This window comes from Nicotiana tabacum, chromosome 6, assembly GCF_000715075.1.
Source record: "Nicotiana tabacum cultivar K326 chromosome 6, ASM71507v2, whole genome shotgun sequence".
Taxonomy (NCBI): domain Eukaryota; kingdom Viridiplantae; phylum Streptophyta; class Magnoliopsida; order Solanales; family Solanaceae; genus Nicotiana; species Nicotiana tabacum.
In genome coordinates, this window is record NC_134085.1 from 213319556 (window position 1) to 213332509 (window position 12954).

Here is a 12954-nt window from a genome sequence, read left to right on the forward strand (position 1 = left end):
CGATCGGGTTGTTACAATAAGTGTAAAGTATACCTGAATCATCCAGCTGTGCGAGCAGAAACCGACAATCATTTTTAAGATTAGCATATAAAGAATGTGATGTCTGTAAGATAGTAATGACTGTCTGTGCATCCAGGTTCACTTCGAGTGGTTTGTATGCATGCGTAAAAGCCAATTGCAACCTGTGATATAGTGAAAGTACTTCAGTTTCCACAACTCTTGAATATGTTTCTTCCGTATTTTTTCTTTTCTGATTAATTATGTTCTTCTATCTACAACAACATACAACTATTCATATAAATACAACTTATTTATAATTTTTATATAATATTCATACAAAAAAATCTTCGTACAATTTTTATACAATTCTTATTTATATATACACAAACACGTTGTTCATACAAAAATAAATACAACTACAACAACATATAACTTTCATATAATTTTCATATAGTTATAATACAACTTAATACACTTGGATACATATATACAACCAGGAGCAGATTTAGAGGACGAAATGGGTTTACCCGAATCCTCTTCGCCGGAAAATTACATTGTACATATAAGGCAAAATCTGTTGTGAACTTCTATATTATTATATTTTGAATCCCCTTGACACAACTAAAAAGCATAGAGATTCAAAAGCTTTGTTAGGTCACTAGTTCAATTTCCTCTAGCCACAATCTCTTTTAATATTATAATTAGTGTCTGCATATCAATATTAAAGAAGAGAGTAAATCGTATACAACTATTCATATATATATATATACAACTTATTTATAATTTCTATATAGTATTCATATAAAAAAATCTTCGTACAACTTTAATACAATTCTTTTTTATATATACATACACACTGTTCATACAAAAATAAATACAACTACAACAACATATAACTTTCATATAATTTTCATATAAGAGACAAGAGGGGTTGCTTTGATGGTAAGCAACCTCCACTTCCAACCAAAAGGTTGTGAGTTCGAGTCTCCCCAAGAGCAAGGTGAGAAGTTCTTGGAGAGAAGGATGCCGGGGGTCTATTTGGAAACAGCCTCTCTACCCCAGGGTATGGCTAAAGTTTGCGGACACACTACCCTCCTCAGACCCCACTAAGTGGGATTATACTGGGTTATTGTTGTTGTTGTTGTTGTTGTATAATTTTCATATAATTATAATACAACTAAATACAATTGGATACATATATACAACCAGGGGCAGAAGGGGGTTCACTCGAATCCCCTTCGCCCGAAAATTACATTGTACATATAAGGCAAAATCTGTTATGAACCTCTATATATTATATTTTGAATTCCCTTAACAAAATTAAAAAACATAACTTAATGGTCAAGAGGGTTCAAAAACTTTATTATGTCAATAGTTCAATCCTCCGGCCACAATCTCTTCTAATATTATGATTAGTGTCTGCATATCAATATTAAAGAAGAGAGTAAATCGTAAAATAAAGGAACAAGAGTAAAAATACTTTTTTATTAGCCAATGCATAGCAAAAATAATTTATATAAAGTCAATCTCTCTTGTCTAATATCAAGCAATTATTTTTATACATGGGAGGAGGTTGCATTGTTATAGTTACAAGTGTCTTCAACCATGAAATTCAATCAAAGTGAGCCTTTCATAATTATGCGATTTTACCAGCTCTATTCTGGTGTGAGCTTTTGGTGAAGAAGAGAGTCGAAGTGTAGTGAATACCTTGCCATTTCATTTGCCAGAGTGAGTAGTTAGTTGTTATGTCTGCACATTTCAATTAGGAAGTTTACTTGAATCAATTCATTTTCTACTACTATGTATCGATCCGGTCGATCGTTTCATGAGTGACAGCTCCGTTTCCTCCATTTCTGGTTCTTATTGCCTTGTTCAGCTATACTTTGGGTCACTGGGTTGATTAGTTCAGGTTCAGAGAAGTTTTGGTAAGGTTTGAGATACTTAGTCTCTTTTGAGGAAGCTTAAGTTGAAAAAGTCAGCTGGATGTTGACTTACGTGTTAGAAGGCTCGGATGTGAGTTCCGATGGTTCGGATAGCTTCGGGAGGTGATTTGAGACTTAGGAGCGTGATCGGAATGTGTCTTGGAGGTCCGGAGTAGATTTAGGCTTGAATTGGCGAAATTGAAATTTTGGCGTTTTTCGGTTGATAGGTGAGATTTTGATATAAGGGTCGGAATGGAATTCCGGAAGTTGTAGTAGGTATGTTGTGTCATTTGAATGTGTGTGCAAAATTTCAGGTCATTCGGACGTGGTTTGATAGAAATTTTTATCGAAAGCGGAATTTAGAAGATTTTGGAGTTCTTAGGCTTGAATCCGATGCGAATTTTGTGTTTGATGTTGTTTTGAGCGTTCCGAAGGTCGGAACAAGTTTGAATGATGTTCTGGGATATGTTGGCATCTTTGGTTGAGGTCCCAGGGGCCTTGGGTGAATTTCAGGTAGTCAAACGGACTATTTCATGTTGTGGGAAGTTGCTGCAAAATCTGCTGAAGTGTTGCAGATAGCAGTGCTTCGCGTTCACGAGTGGACCCTCGCGTTCGCGAAGGGTTAGCAGGTGAGGCTGAAGATTTATCCTTCGAGTTCGCGAGGGAGGTCCCGCGTTCGCGAAGGGCTGGGGTCGTTGAACTACGCATTCGTGAGAAGGGAGCCGCGTTCGCGAAGGGTTGGAGTCAGGAGCATCACGTTCGTGAGAGAGCAGACGCGTCCGCGAAGAAGGAAAATGTGGTCAACGTCAGGTTGTGCTTAGCGAACACGAGGCTTTGACCGCGTTCACGAAGAAGGTTTTGAATGCCTGGGCAGAATGTTTAAATAGCCATTGTCCGCGATTTTGGGGCTAACTTTCACCATTTTTGAGCGATTTTGAAGCTTTTTGCAGAGGATTGAAGAGGGATTCAAGGGAGAACACTTGGAGATAAGATTTATGGATTTAATACTCGATCCTAATATGTTTTCTACCTAATTAATCTTGAAATTTAAGCCTAATATTGAAGAACTAGGGCTTGTAATTGGATACCTAGAATTTGGGATTTGAGGGGTCGTTTGTGGTTGGATTTTAATGCTTTTGATATGAATGAACTCGGAGAGTGATAAGGAGTCTATTGATGTAATTTTTATCGGAATTCGAGATGTGGACCCGGGGGTCGGGTTTGGCCGATTTCGGAATTTGTGTTGTAATTTGATTTTTTTCGAGTGGGTTTTGTTCCTTTAGCGTATTTTGATAGTTTTGCACTAATTTTGGTTAGATTTGGAGCATCCAGATGCCGATTCGAGAGGCAAAGGCATCGCGGGCTAGAGTTTGGACCGGATTGAGGTGAGTAATGATTGTAAATATTGTCCTTAGGTATAAAACCCCGAATTTCACATCGTTGTGCTATATTGAGGTGACACACACGCTAGATGACGAGCATGGGGTCGTGCACCGTTGGGGATTGTCTTAGTCCATCCCGAATGACTGTTTTTACCGCATATTTGATTGAAAACTGTTTGCTATCATCATGTTTTGGGCTGAATGCCATATTTGGGCCTCGTGCCAACTAATTGGACCCTTAGGAGATTTTTACTGCTATTTTCTCACTATTTTGATTTTAATATTTGTACTCAGTCATGCTATATTATACCGTTTTCATAACTCGGCCATGTTTACTCTGTTTTAACACATTAAATAATATTTTAACAGATATTTTGGGCTGAGCATCATGTTTTACTGTTGCCCGAGTGGCTTATGAGATTCTGACTAAGTAAGGCCGAGGGCTTGTGTTGTGAGGATACTCTTGGGTCGGGTTGCACGCCGCAACAGTGATACACTGATTTATGATTATGAGGCCGAGGGCTTGAGATTGTACGCCACAAGGTGGCTTGATATGAGGCGAGAGCCTATTGATTATGCCACGAGATGGCTTGATATTGCGTTTGGGCCGTAAGGGGCCCCTCCCGGAGTCTGTACACCCCCAGTGAGCGCGTGTACCCATTTTAATATGAGATATAGCCCGAGGGGCTGGTATTGTTTTATGTTATTGCCCGAGGGGCTGATTCTGTTGGTATTGTGCTCGAGGGGCGGTTTTATGTGTTTATCTCTTCTAGTTTCCTGTCATTTACTTGTTTAACTGTTAAAAAGGTGTTTTAAAGAAGCTTATTCTGAACTAAGGTGTTTTTATAAGATTTCACTATTTCTTTGCCTTTTTACACTGCTTCTTTATAGCATGTTGTTGTGTTTTTACATGTTTTCTTATCGCTCAGTCTTCATTTATTATTATTACTCACTGAGTCGGAGTACTCACATTACTCCCTGCACCCTTGTATGTAGATACATGAGCCTCGGGTCCCGCTAGCGAGTGCTTATTGCTTCTAGCTCAGGCAGTTCGGAGTTCACTAGGTAGCTGTTCGGCATTAGCAGCCCAGTACTTCTCCCCCTATCTTATTCCCCTTGGTTTAGTTCTGTAATAGACTATGTAGACTCTTCCTATTTTTAATCTGTTATTAGATACCCATGACTGGTGACACCCCGATGTCGGGCTATATCTGTTCTGCAAATTGTATTGTCTCAGTGTTTATTTGGGATTTAATCATGTTAAAGACTTAAATTGTGTTATTTTAATTGTTTAAAATGAATCGGGTGTGTTTTGGTTGGCCTTATCTTCACGAGAGGCACCATCATGACCGGGTCTAGGTTTAGGGTCGTGATAAGTTGGTATCAGATCCTAGGTTACATAGGTCTCACGAGTCATAAGAAGGTTTAGTAGAGTCTCACGGATCGGTACGGAGACGTCTGTATTTATCCTCGAGAGGCTGCAAAACCTTTAGGAAAAACTTCATATTCTTGAAATTCTTGTCGTGCGAATCTATTGATCTGAGTACTAAACTTCCATTATTTTATTCTCTCACAGATGGTGAGGACACGCGCTACCGGTCAAGATGGACGACCACCAGTACTACCAGTTGTGGACACAATAGGGCGAGGACGCGGTCGTGGTCGCGGTAGGGGCAGGGGTGTGGCCCGCACAGCAGCTAGGGCAGCACCTGCAGATCCACCAGCCGCCCCAGTTCAGGATCAGGTCCTAGTCATGGACACTCCAGCAGCACCAGCAGTGCCCATTGTGATTCCGGGTCTTCAGGAGGCCTTGGCTCAGATTCTATCAGTATGCACTGGCCTAGCTCAGGCGGTCTTAGTTACTATAGTTACTGCTACTTCTCAGGCGGGGGAGGCGCTCAGACTCCCGCCGCTCGCACACCTGAGCAGGTCGTGCAGGGACTTCAGACACCGGGGGCACATCCAGCCCAACCGGTTGCAGCTGCTCAGGATTATGTAGCTTATATCATGCCAGAGGACGAGTAGAGTAGGTTGGAGAGATTTGGTAGACTTCAGCCTCCGACTTTCAGTGATGCAGAGGGCGAGGATGCTCAGGGTTTCTTGGAAAAGTGTTAGAGGATTCTTCGCACAACGGGTATTCTGGAGACCAGCGAGATCGCTTTCACTACTTTTCAGTTTTATGGAGTTGCCTTCACTTGGTGGGAGGCTTATGAGAGGCGTAGCCCTGTTGGTGCAGCACCCCTTACCTAGCAGCAGTTCTCCGTTCTCTTTTTGGAGAAGTATGTGTTGTAGTCTCGCAGAGAAGAGCTGCGCAGGCTGTTTGAGTGGTTGCATCAGGGAGAGATGACTGTGACACAGTATGAGATGAGGTTCTTCGAGTTAGCTCGTCATGCTATTTGGTTGGTTCCGATAGATAGGGAGAGGCTTAGGAGGTTTGTTGATGGCCTCACTTATCAGCTTCGTATTCTCATGACTAGGGAGAGGGTGTCTAGTGCTACTTTTGAGGAGGTTGTAGACATTGCTCGCAAGATTGAGTCAGTTCGTCACAAAAAGCGAGATGAGAAGGAAGCCAAGAGGCCTCGAGGATCTGGTAGTTATGGTGGTGCTCCTTCGAGAGGTCAGTTTTAGCACGGCAGAGGCCGTCCATTCAGGCATGCTTAGCCAGCTCGCCTAGGTTATCTTGGGGTGTCATCGGGTCATGGTTCTCACAGTTCTCATCAGGTCCAGTCATCACTCAGTGCCCTTCTAGCTCAGAGTTTATCCCGTGCTATATCAGTTCAGGGCTCTTCTATGCCAGGTGCATCTATTAGTCATTCCGGTGATAGGGGTTCCATTCAGTCCCCGTCTCCAGCACCTGGGAGTTACTATGAGTGTGGAGAGATGGGTCATATATGGAGGTAGTGTCCTTGTCATCTTGCGGGTCCATCTTAGCAGATAGGTCAGCCATTGGCTTTAGCGCCAGTTACTTCACCACCACCCACCCACCCAGCTAGAGGTGGAGGTCAGTCAGCTAGGGGTCGCCCTAGAGGCGGAGGTTGATCAGGTGGCGGTCAGTCCTGTTTCTATGCACTTCCAGCTATACCTGATGCTATTGCTTCCGATGTTGTTATTATAGGCATTGTCTCAGTATGCCATAGAGATTCCTCTGTATTATTTGATCCCGGTTCCACTTATTCTTATGTGTCATCATATTTTGCTCGCTATTTGGATACGCCCGTGAGTCTCTTGTTTCACATGTTCATATATCTACTCCAGTGGGCGATATTGTTGTTGTAGACTGTGTGTACCGGTCGTGTGTGGTGACCATTGGGGGTTTGGAGACCCGAGTGGATCTTTTGTTATTATGCATGGTAGATTTTGATGTTATTTTGGGCGTGGATTTGCTATCTCCGTGTCGTGCTATTATGGACTGTCATGCTAAGACAGTGACATTGTCCATACCGGGTGTGCCACAGATTGAGTGGCGAGGTTCGATTGATTATGTTCCCAGTAGGATAATTTCATTCTTGAAGGCCTAGTGTATGGTTGGGAAGGGTTGTCTTTTATATTTAGCCTTTTTGAGGGGTGTCGGTGCAGAGACTCCCAGTATTGATTCCATTCCAATAGTGAGGGATTTTCCCGATGTGTTTCCTGCAGACCTGCCGGGCATGCCACCGGACAGGGATATTGATTTTGGTATTGATCTGGTGCGGAGCACTCAGCCCATTTCTATTCCGCCGTATCGTATGGCACCAGCGGAGTTGAAGGAGTTAACGGAGCAGCTTCAGGAACTCCTTGATAAGAGGTTCATTCGGCCTAGTATGTCGTCTTGGGGTGCGCCGGTTCTATTTGTAAAGAAGAAGGATGACACGATGAGGATGTGCATTGATTATAGGCAGTTGAACAAAGTAACAGTTTAGAACAAGTATCCTTTGCCTTGCATTGATGATTTAGTCAACCAACTTCAGGGAGCGAGAGTGTTCTCCAAGAATGATCTCCGTTCAGGCTATCACCAGTTGAAGATCAGGGACTCGAATATTCTTAAGACGACTTTCAGGACCCGATATGGTCATTATGAGTTCTTGGTGATGTCTTTTGGGCTGACCAATGCCCCATCAACGTTCATGCATTTGATGAACAGCGTGTTCCGGCCTTATCTCGACTCGTTCATCATAGTTTTCATTGATGATATTTTGGTGTATTCGCGTAGTCAGGAGGAGCACCCGGAGCATTTGAGAGTTGTGTTGCAGATATTGAGGGAGGAGAAGCTTTATGAAAAGTTCTCCAAATGTGAGTTTTGGCTTAGTTCAGTGGCTTTCTTGCGGCACGTGATGTCCAGTGAGGGTATTCAGGTTGATCCGAAGAAGATAGAGACAGTTCAGAGTTGGCCCAGACCGTCCTCAGCCACAGAGATTCGTAGCTTTCTTGGTTTGGCGGGTTATTACCGCCAGTTTGTTTAGGGATTTTCATCTATCACATTGCCCTTGACCAAGTTGACTCAGAAGGGTGCTTCATTTGTATGGTCGGATGAGTGTGAGAAGAGCTTTTAGAAGCTCAAGACAGCCTTGTCCACGTCTCCAGTATTAGTTTTGCCATCAGCTTCAGGTTTATATACCGTATATTATGATGCTTCGATAGTTGGTATTGGTTGTGTTTTGATGCAGGAGGCTAGAGTTATTGCTTATTCTTCTCGTCAGTTGAAGCCCCATGAGAAGAACTACCCTGTCCATGATCTGGAGTTGGCTGTCATAGTTCACGCGTTGAAGATTTGGAGGCATTATTTTTATGGTGTGTCTTGTGAGGTGTTTACTGATCATCGTAGCCTCCAACACTTGTTCAAGCAGAAGGATCTCAATTTGTGGCAACGGAGATGGTTGGAGTTGCTAAAGGATTATTATATTACTATTCTATACCATCTGGGAAAGGCCAACATGGTGGCCGTGCTTTGAGCCGGAAGGCGGTGAGTATGGGGAGTTTGGTATATGTTCCAATTGGGGATAGACCTCTTGCAGTTGATGTTCAGGCATTGACCAACCGGTTCGTGAGGTTAGGTATTTTAGAGCCCAATCGGGTATTGGCTTGCGTGATTTCTCGGTCTTCCTTATATGATCTCATCAGAGAGCGCCAGTATGATAATCCTCATTTGCTTGTCCTTAAGGACAGAGTTAAGGACGATGATGCTAGAGATATGACTATTGGTGATGATGAGGTGTTAAGGATGCATGGCCGGATATGTGTGCCCAATGTAGATGGGCTTCGGGAGTTGATTCTGGAGGAGGCCCATAGCTCGCAGTATTCCATTCATCCGGGTGCCGCAAAGATGTATCAAGATCTGAGATAGCATTATTGGTGGAGGAGAATGAAGAAAGACATTGTAGGATTTGTAGCTCGGTGTCTCAAATGTTAGCAGGTGAAATGTGAGCATTAGAGACCAGGTGGCTTGCTTAAGCAGATGGATATTCCAGAGTAGAAGTGGGAGCGGATCACCATGGACTTTGTAATTGGGATCCCACAGACTTTGAAGAAGTTCGATGCTATCTGGGTGATTGTGGATCGGCTGACCAAGTCCGCGCACTTCATTCCTGTGTGTACTACCTATTCTTCAGAGCGGTTGGTAGAGATTTATATCTTGGAGATTGTTCATTTGCATGGTTTCCCAGTTTCCATCATTTTAGATAGGGGCACTCAGTTTACTTTACAATTTTGGAGGTCGGTGCCGCGAGAGTTGTGTACTTAGGTTGAGTTGAGCACAACTTTTTACCTTCTGACGGATGGGCAGTCCGAACGCACTATTCAGATATTGTAAGACATGTTGCGTGCTTGTGTCATTTATTTCGGAGGGTCATGGGATCCGTTTCTGCCACTCACAGAGTTTGCGTATAACAACAGCTACCAGTCGAGTATTCAGATGGCTCCATATGAGGCTTTGTATGAAAGGCGGTGTAGATCTCCAGTTGGTTGGTTTGAGCCATGTGAGGCAAGGCTATTGGGGACAAACTTGGTGCAGGATGCTTTAGAAAAGGTGAAGGTAATTCAGGAGAGGCTTCGTACAACGCAGTCGAGACAAAAGAGTTATGTTGACAGGAAGGTTCGGGATGTATCCTATATGGTTGGTGAGAATGTCTTGTTGAAGGTTTCATCCATGAAGGGTGTTATGAGAATTGGGAAGAAGGGTAAATTGAGTCCTCGGTTCATTGGGCCTTTTGAGGTGCTTCGGAGGATTGGAGAGGTGGCTTATGAGCTTTCTTTGCCACCCAGCTTGTCGAGTGTGCATCCGGTATTTCATGTTTCTATGCTCCGGAAGTATATTGGGGATCCGTCTCATGTTTTGGATTTCAGCAAGGTTCAGTCAGAGGGTGATTTGACTTATGATGTGGAGCCAACAACTATTTTGGAGCGTCAGGTTCGAAAGTTGAGGTCAAAGGATATAGCTTCAATGAAAGAGCAGTGGAGAGGTCAGCCCATGGAAGAGGCCACCTGGGAGACCGAGCGGGACATGCAGAGTAGATATCCTCACTTGTTTGAGGCTTCAGGTATGTTTCTTGACTCGTTCGAGGACGAACGTTTGTTTAAGAGGGGGAGGATGTAATGACCTGGCCAGTCGTTTCATGAGTGACTGCTCCGTTTCCCCTATTTTTGCTTCGTATTGCCTTGTTCAGCTGTATTTTGGGTTACCGGGTTGATTGGTTCAGGTTCGGAGAGGTTTTGGTAAGGTTTGAGACACTTAGTCTCTTTTGAGGAAGCTTAAGTTGGAAAAGTCAATCAGATATTGACTTATGTGTTAGAGGGCTCAGATGTGAGTTCCGATGGTTCGGATAGCTTCGGGAGGTGATTTGGGACTTAAGAGCGTGATCAGAATGTGTCTTGGAGTTCCGGAGTGGATTTAGGCTTGAATTGGCGAAATTAGAATTTTGGCGTTTTCCGGTTGATAGGTGAGATTTTGATATAGGGGTCGGAATGGAATTCCGGAAGTTGCATTAGGTCCATTGTGTCATTTGGGATGTGTGTGCAAAATTTCAGGTCATTCGGACGTGGTTTGATAGACTTTTTTTATCGAAAGCGGAATTTAGAAGATTTTGGAGTTCTTAGGCTTGAATCCGATGCGAATTTGGTGTTTTGATGTTGTTTTGAGCATTACGAAGATTGGAACAAGTTTGAATGATGTTATGGAATATGTTGGCATGTTTGATTGAGGTCTCGGGGGCCTCGGATGAGTTTTGGGTGGTCAAACGGACTATTTCATGTTGTGGGAAGTTGCAGAAAAATCTGCTGAAGTGTTGCAGACAGCAGTGCTTCGCATTCGCGAAGGGTTAGCAGGTGAGGCTGAAGATTTAGCCTTCACGTTCGCGAGGGAGGTCCAGCATTCGCGAAGGGATGGGGTCGTTGAGCTACGCGTTCCCGAGAAGGGAGCCGCGTGCGCAAAGGGTTGGAGTCAGGAGCATTGCGTTCGCGAGAGAGCAGACGCGTTCGCGAAGAGGGAAAATGTGGTCAACGTCAGGTTGTGCTTTGCGAATGCGAGGCTTTGACCGCGTTCGCGAAGAAGGTTTTGAATGCCTGGGCAGAATGTTTAAATAGCCATTGTCCGTGATTTTGGGGCTAACTTTCATCATTTTTGGGCGATTTTGAAGCTTTTTGAAGAGGATTGAAGAGGGATTCAAGGGAGAACACTTGGAGGTAAGATTTATGGACTTAATACTCAATCCTAATGTGTTTTTTACCTAATTAATCATCGAATTTAAGCCTAATATTGAAGAACTAGGGCTTGTAATTGGAGACCTAGAATTTGGGATTTGACGGGTCGTTTGTGGTTGGATTTTGATGCTTTTGATATGAATGAACTCGGGGAGTGATAAGGAGTCTATCGATGTATTTTTTATCAGAATCCGAGACGTCGGCCCAGGGATCGGGTTTGGCTAATTTCGAAATTTGTGTTTTAATCTAATTTCTTTCGAGTGGGCTTTGTTCCTTTAGCGTATTTTGATAGTTTTGCACTGATTTTGGTTAGATTTGGAGCATCCGGAGGCCGATTCGAGAGGCAAAGGCATCGCGGGCTAGAGTTTGGACCGGATTGAGGTGAGTAATGATTGTAAATGTTGTCATGAGGGTATGAAACCCGGGATTTCACATCGTTGTGCTATATTGAGGTGACGCACACGCTAAATGACGAGCGTGGGTTCGTGCACTGTTGGGGATTGTGACTTAGTCCATCCCGAGTGACTGTTTTTACCGCGTATTTATTGAAAACTATTTGCTATCATCATGTTTTGGGTTGAATGCCATATTTGGGCCTCGTGCCAACTATTTGGACCCTTAGGGGATTTTTACTGCTATTTTCCTCACTGTTTTAACTTTAATATATGTACTCAGTCATGCTATATTATACCATTTTCATAACTCAGCCATGTTTACTCTATTTTAACACATTAAATAATATTTTAAATGATATTTTGGGCTGAGCATCATGTTTTACTGTTGCCCGAGTGGCTTATGAGATTCTGACTAAGTAAGGCCAAAGGTCTGTGTTGTGAGGATACTTTTGGGTCGGGCTACACGTTGCAGCAGTGATACACTGATTTATGATTATTAGGCCGAGGGCCTGAGATTGTACGCCACAAGGTGACTTGATATGAGGCCGAGAGCCTATTGATTATGCCACGAGATGGCTTAATATTGCGCTTGTGTCGTAAGGGGCCCCTCCCAGAGTCTGTACACCCCTAGTGAGCGCGGGTACCCATTATGATATGAGATATAGCCCGAGGAGCTGGTATTGTTTCATGTTATTGCCCGAGGGGCTGATTCTGTTGGTATTGTGCCCGAGGGGGGGGTTTTATGTGTTTATCTCTTCTAGTTTCCTGTCATTTACTTGTTTAACTGTTAAAAAAGTGTTTTAAAGAAGCTTATTCTGAACTAAGGTGTTTTTATAAGATTTCACTATTTCTTTGCCTTTTATTGGTTTTTACACTGCTTCTTTATAGCATGTTGTTGTGTTTTTACGTGATTTCTTATCGCTCAGTCTTCATTTATTATTATTATTCAGTGAGTCGGAGTACTCACATTACTCCCTGCACCCCTGTGTGCAGATATAGGAGCCTCGGGTCCCGCTAGCGAGTGATGATTGCTTCCAGCTTAGGCGGTTCGGAGTTCACTAGGTAGCTTCTCGGCGTTCGCAGCCCAGTGCTTCTCCCCCTATCTTATTTCCCCTTGTTTTAGTTCTGTAATAGACTATGTAGACTCTTCCTACTTTTAATCGGTTATTAGATGCTCATGACTGGTGACACCCCGATCTCGGACTATGTCTATTCCGCAAATTGTATTGTCTCACTGTTTATTTGGGATTTAATCATGTTAAAGACTTAAATTATGTTATTTTAATTGCTTAAAATGAATTGGGTGTGTGTCGGTTGGTCTTATCTTCACGAGAGGCGCCATCACGACCAGGTCCGGGTTTAGGGTCGTGACATATTAAAAAGACACATCATCGTTATACATGGGAGAAAGAGGAATTGTTACAGTTATAAGTGTCTTCAGCCATGATAAGAAAATTGCCTCAATGATGCAGAAGAAGCAGACCACCTTTTCCTCCACTGCCTTATAGCATCTCAGTTATGGCATCTGTTACATTGCCAATTCAACACAAAACAAGTGATGCCATATAATGTGCAAGGGATGCA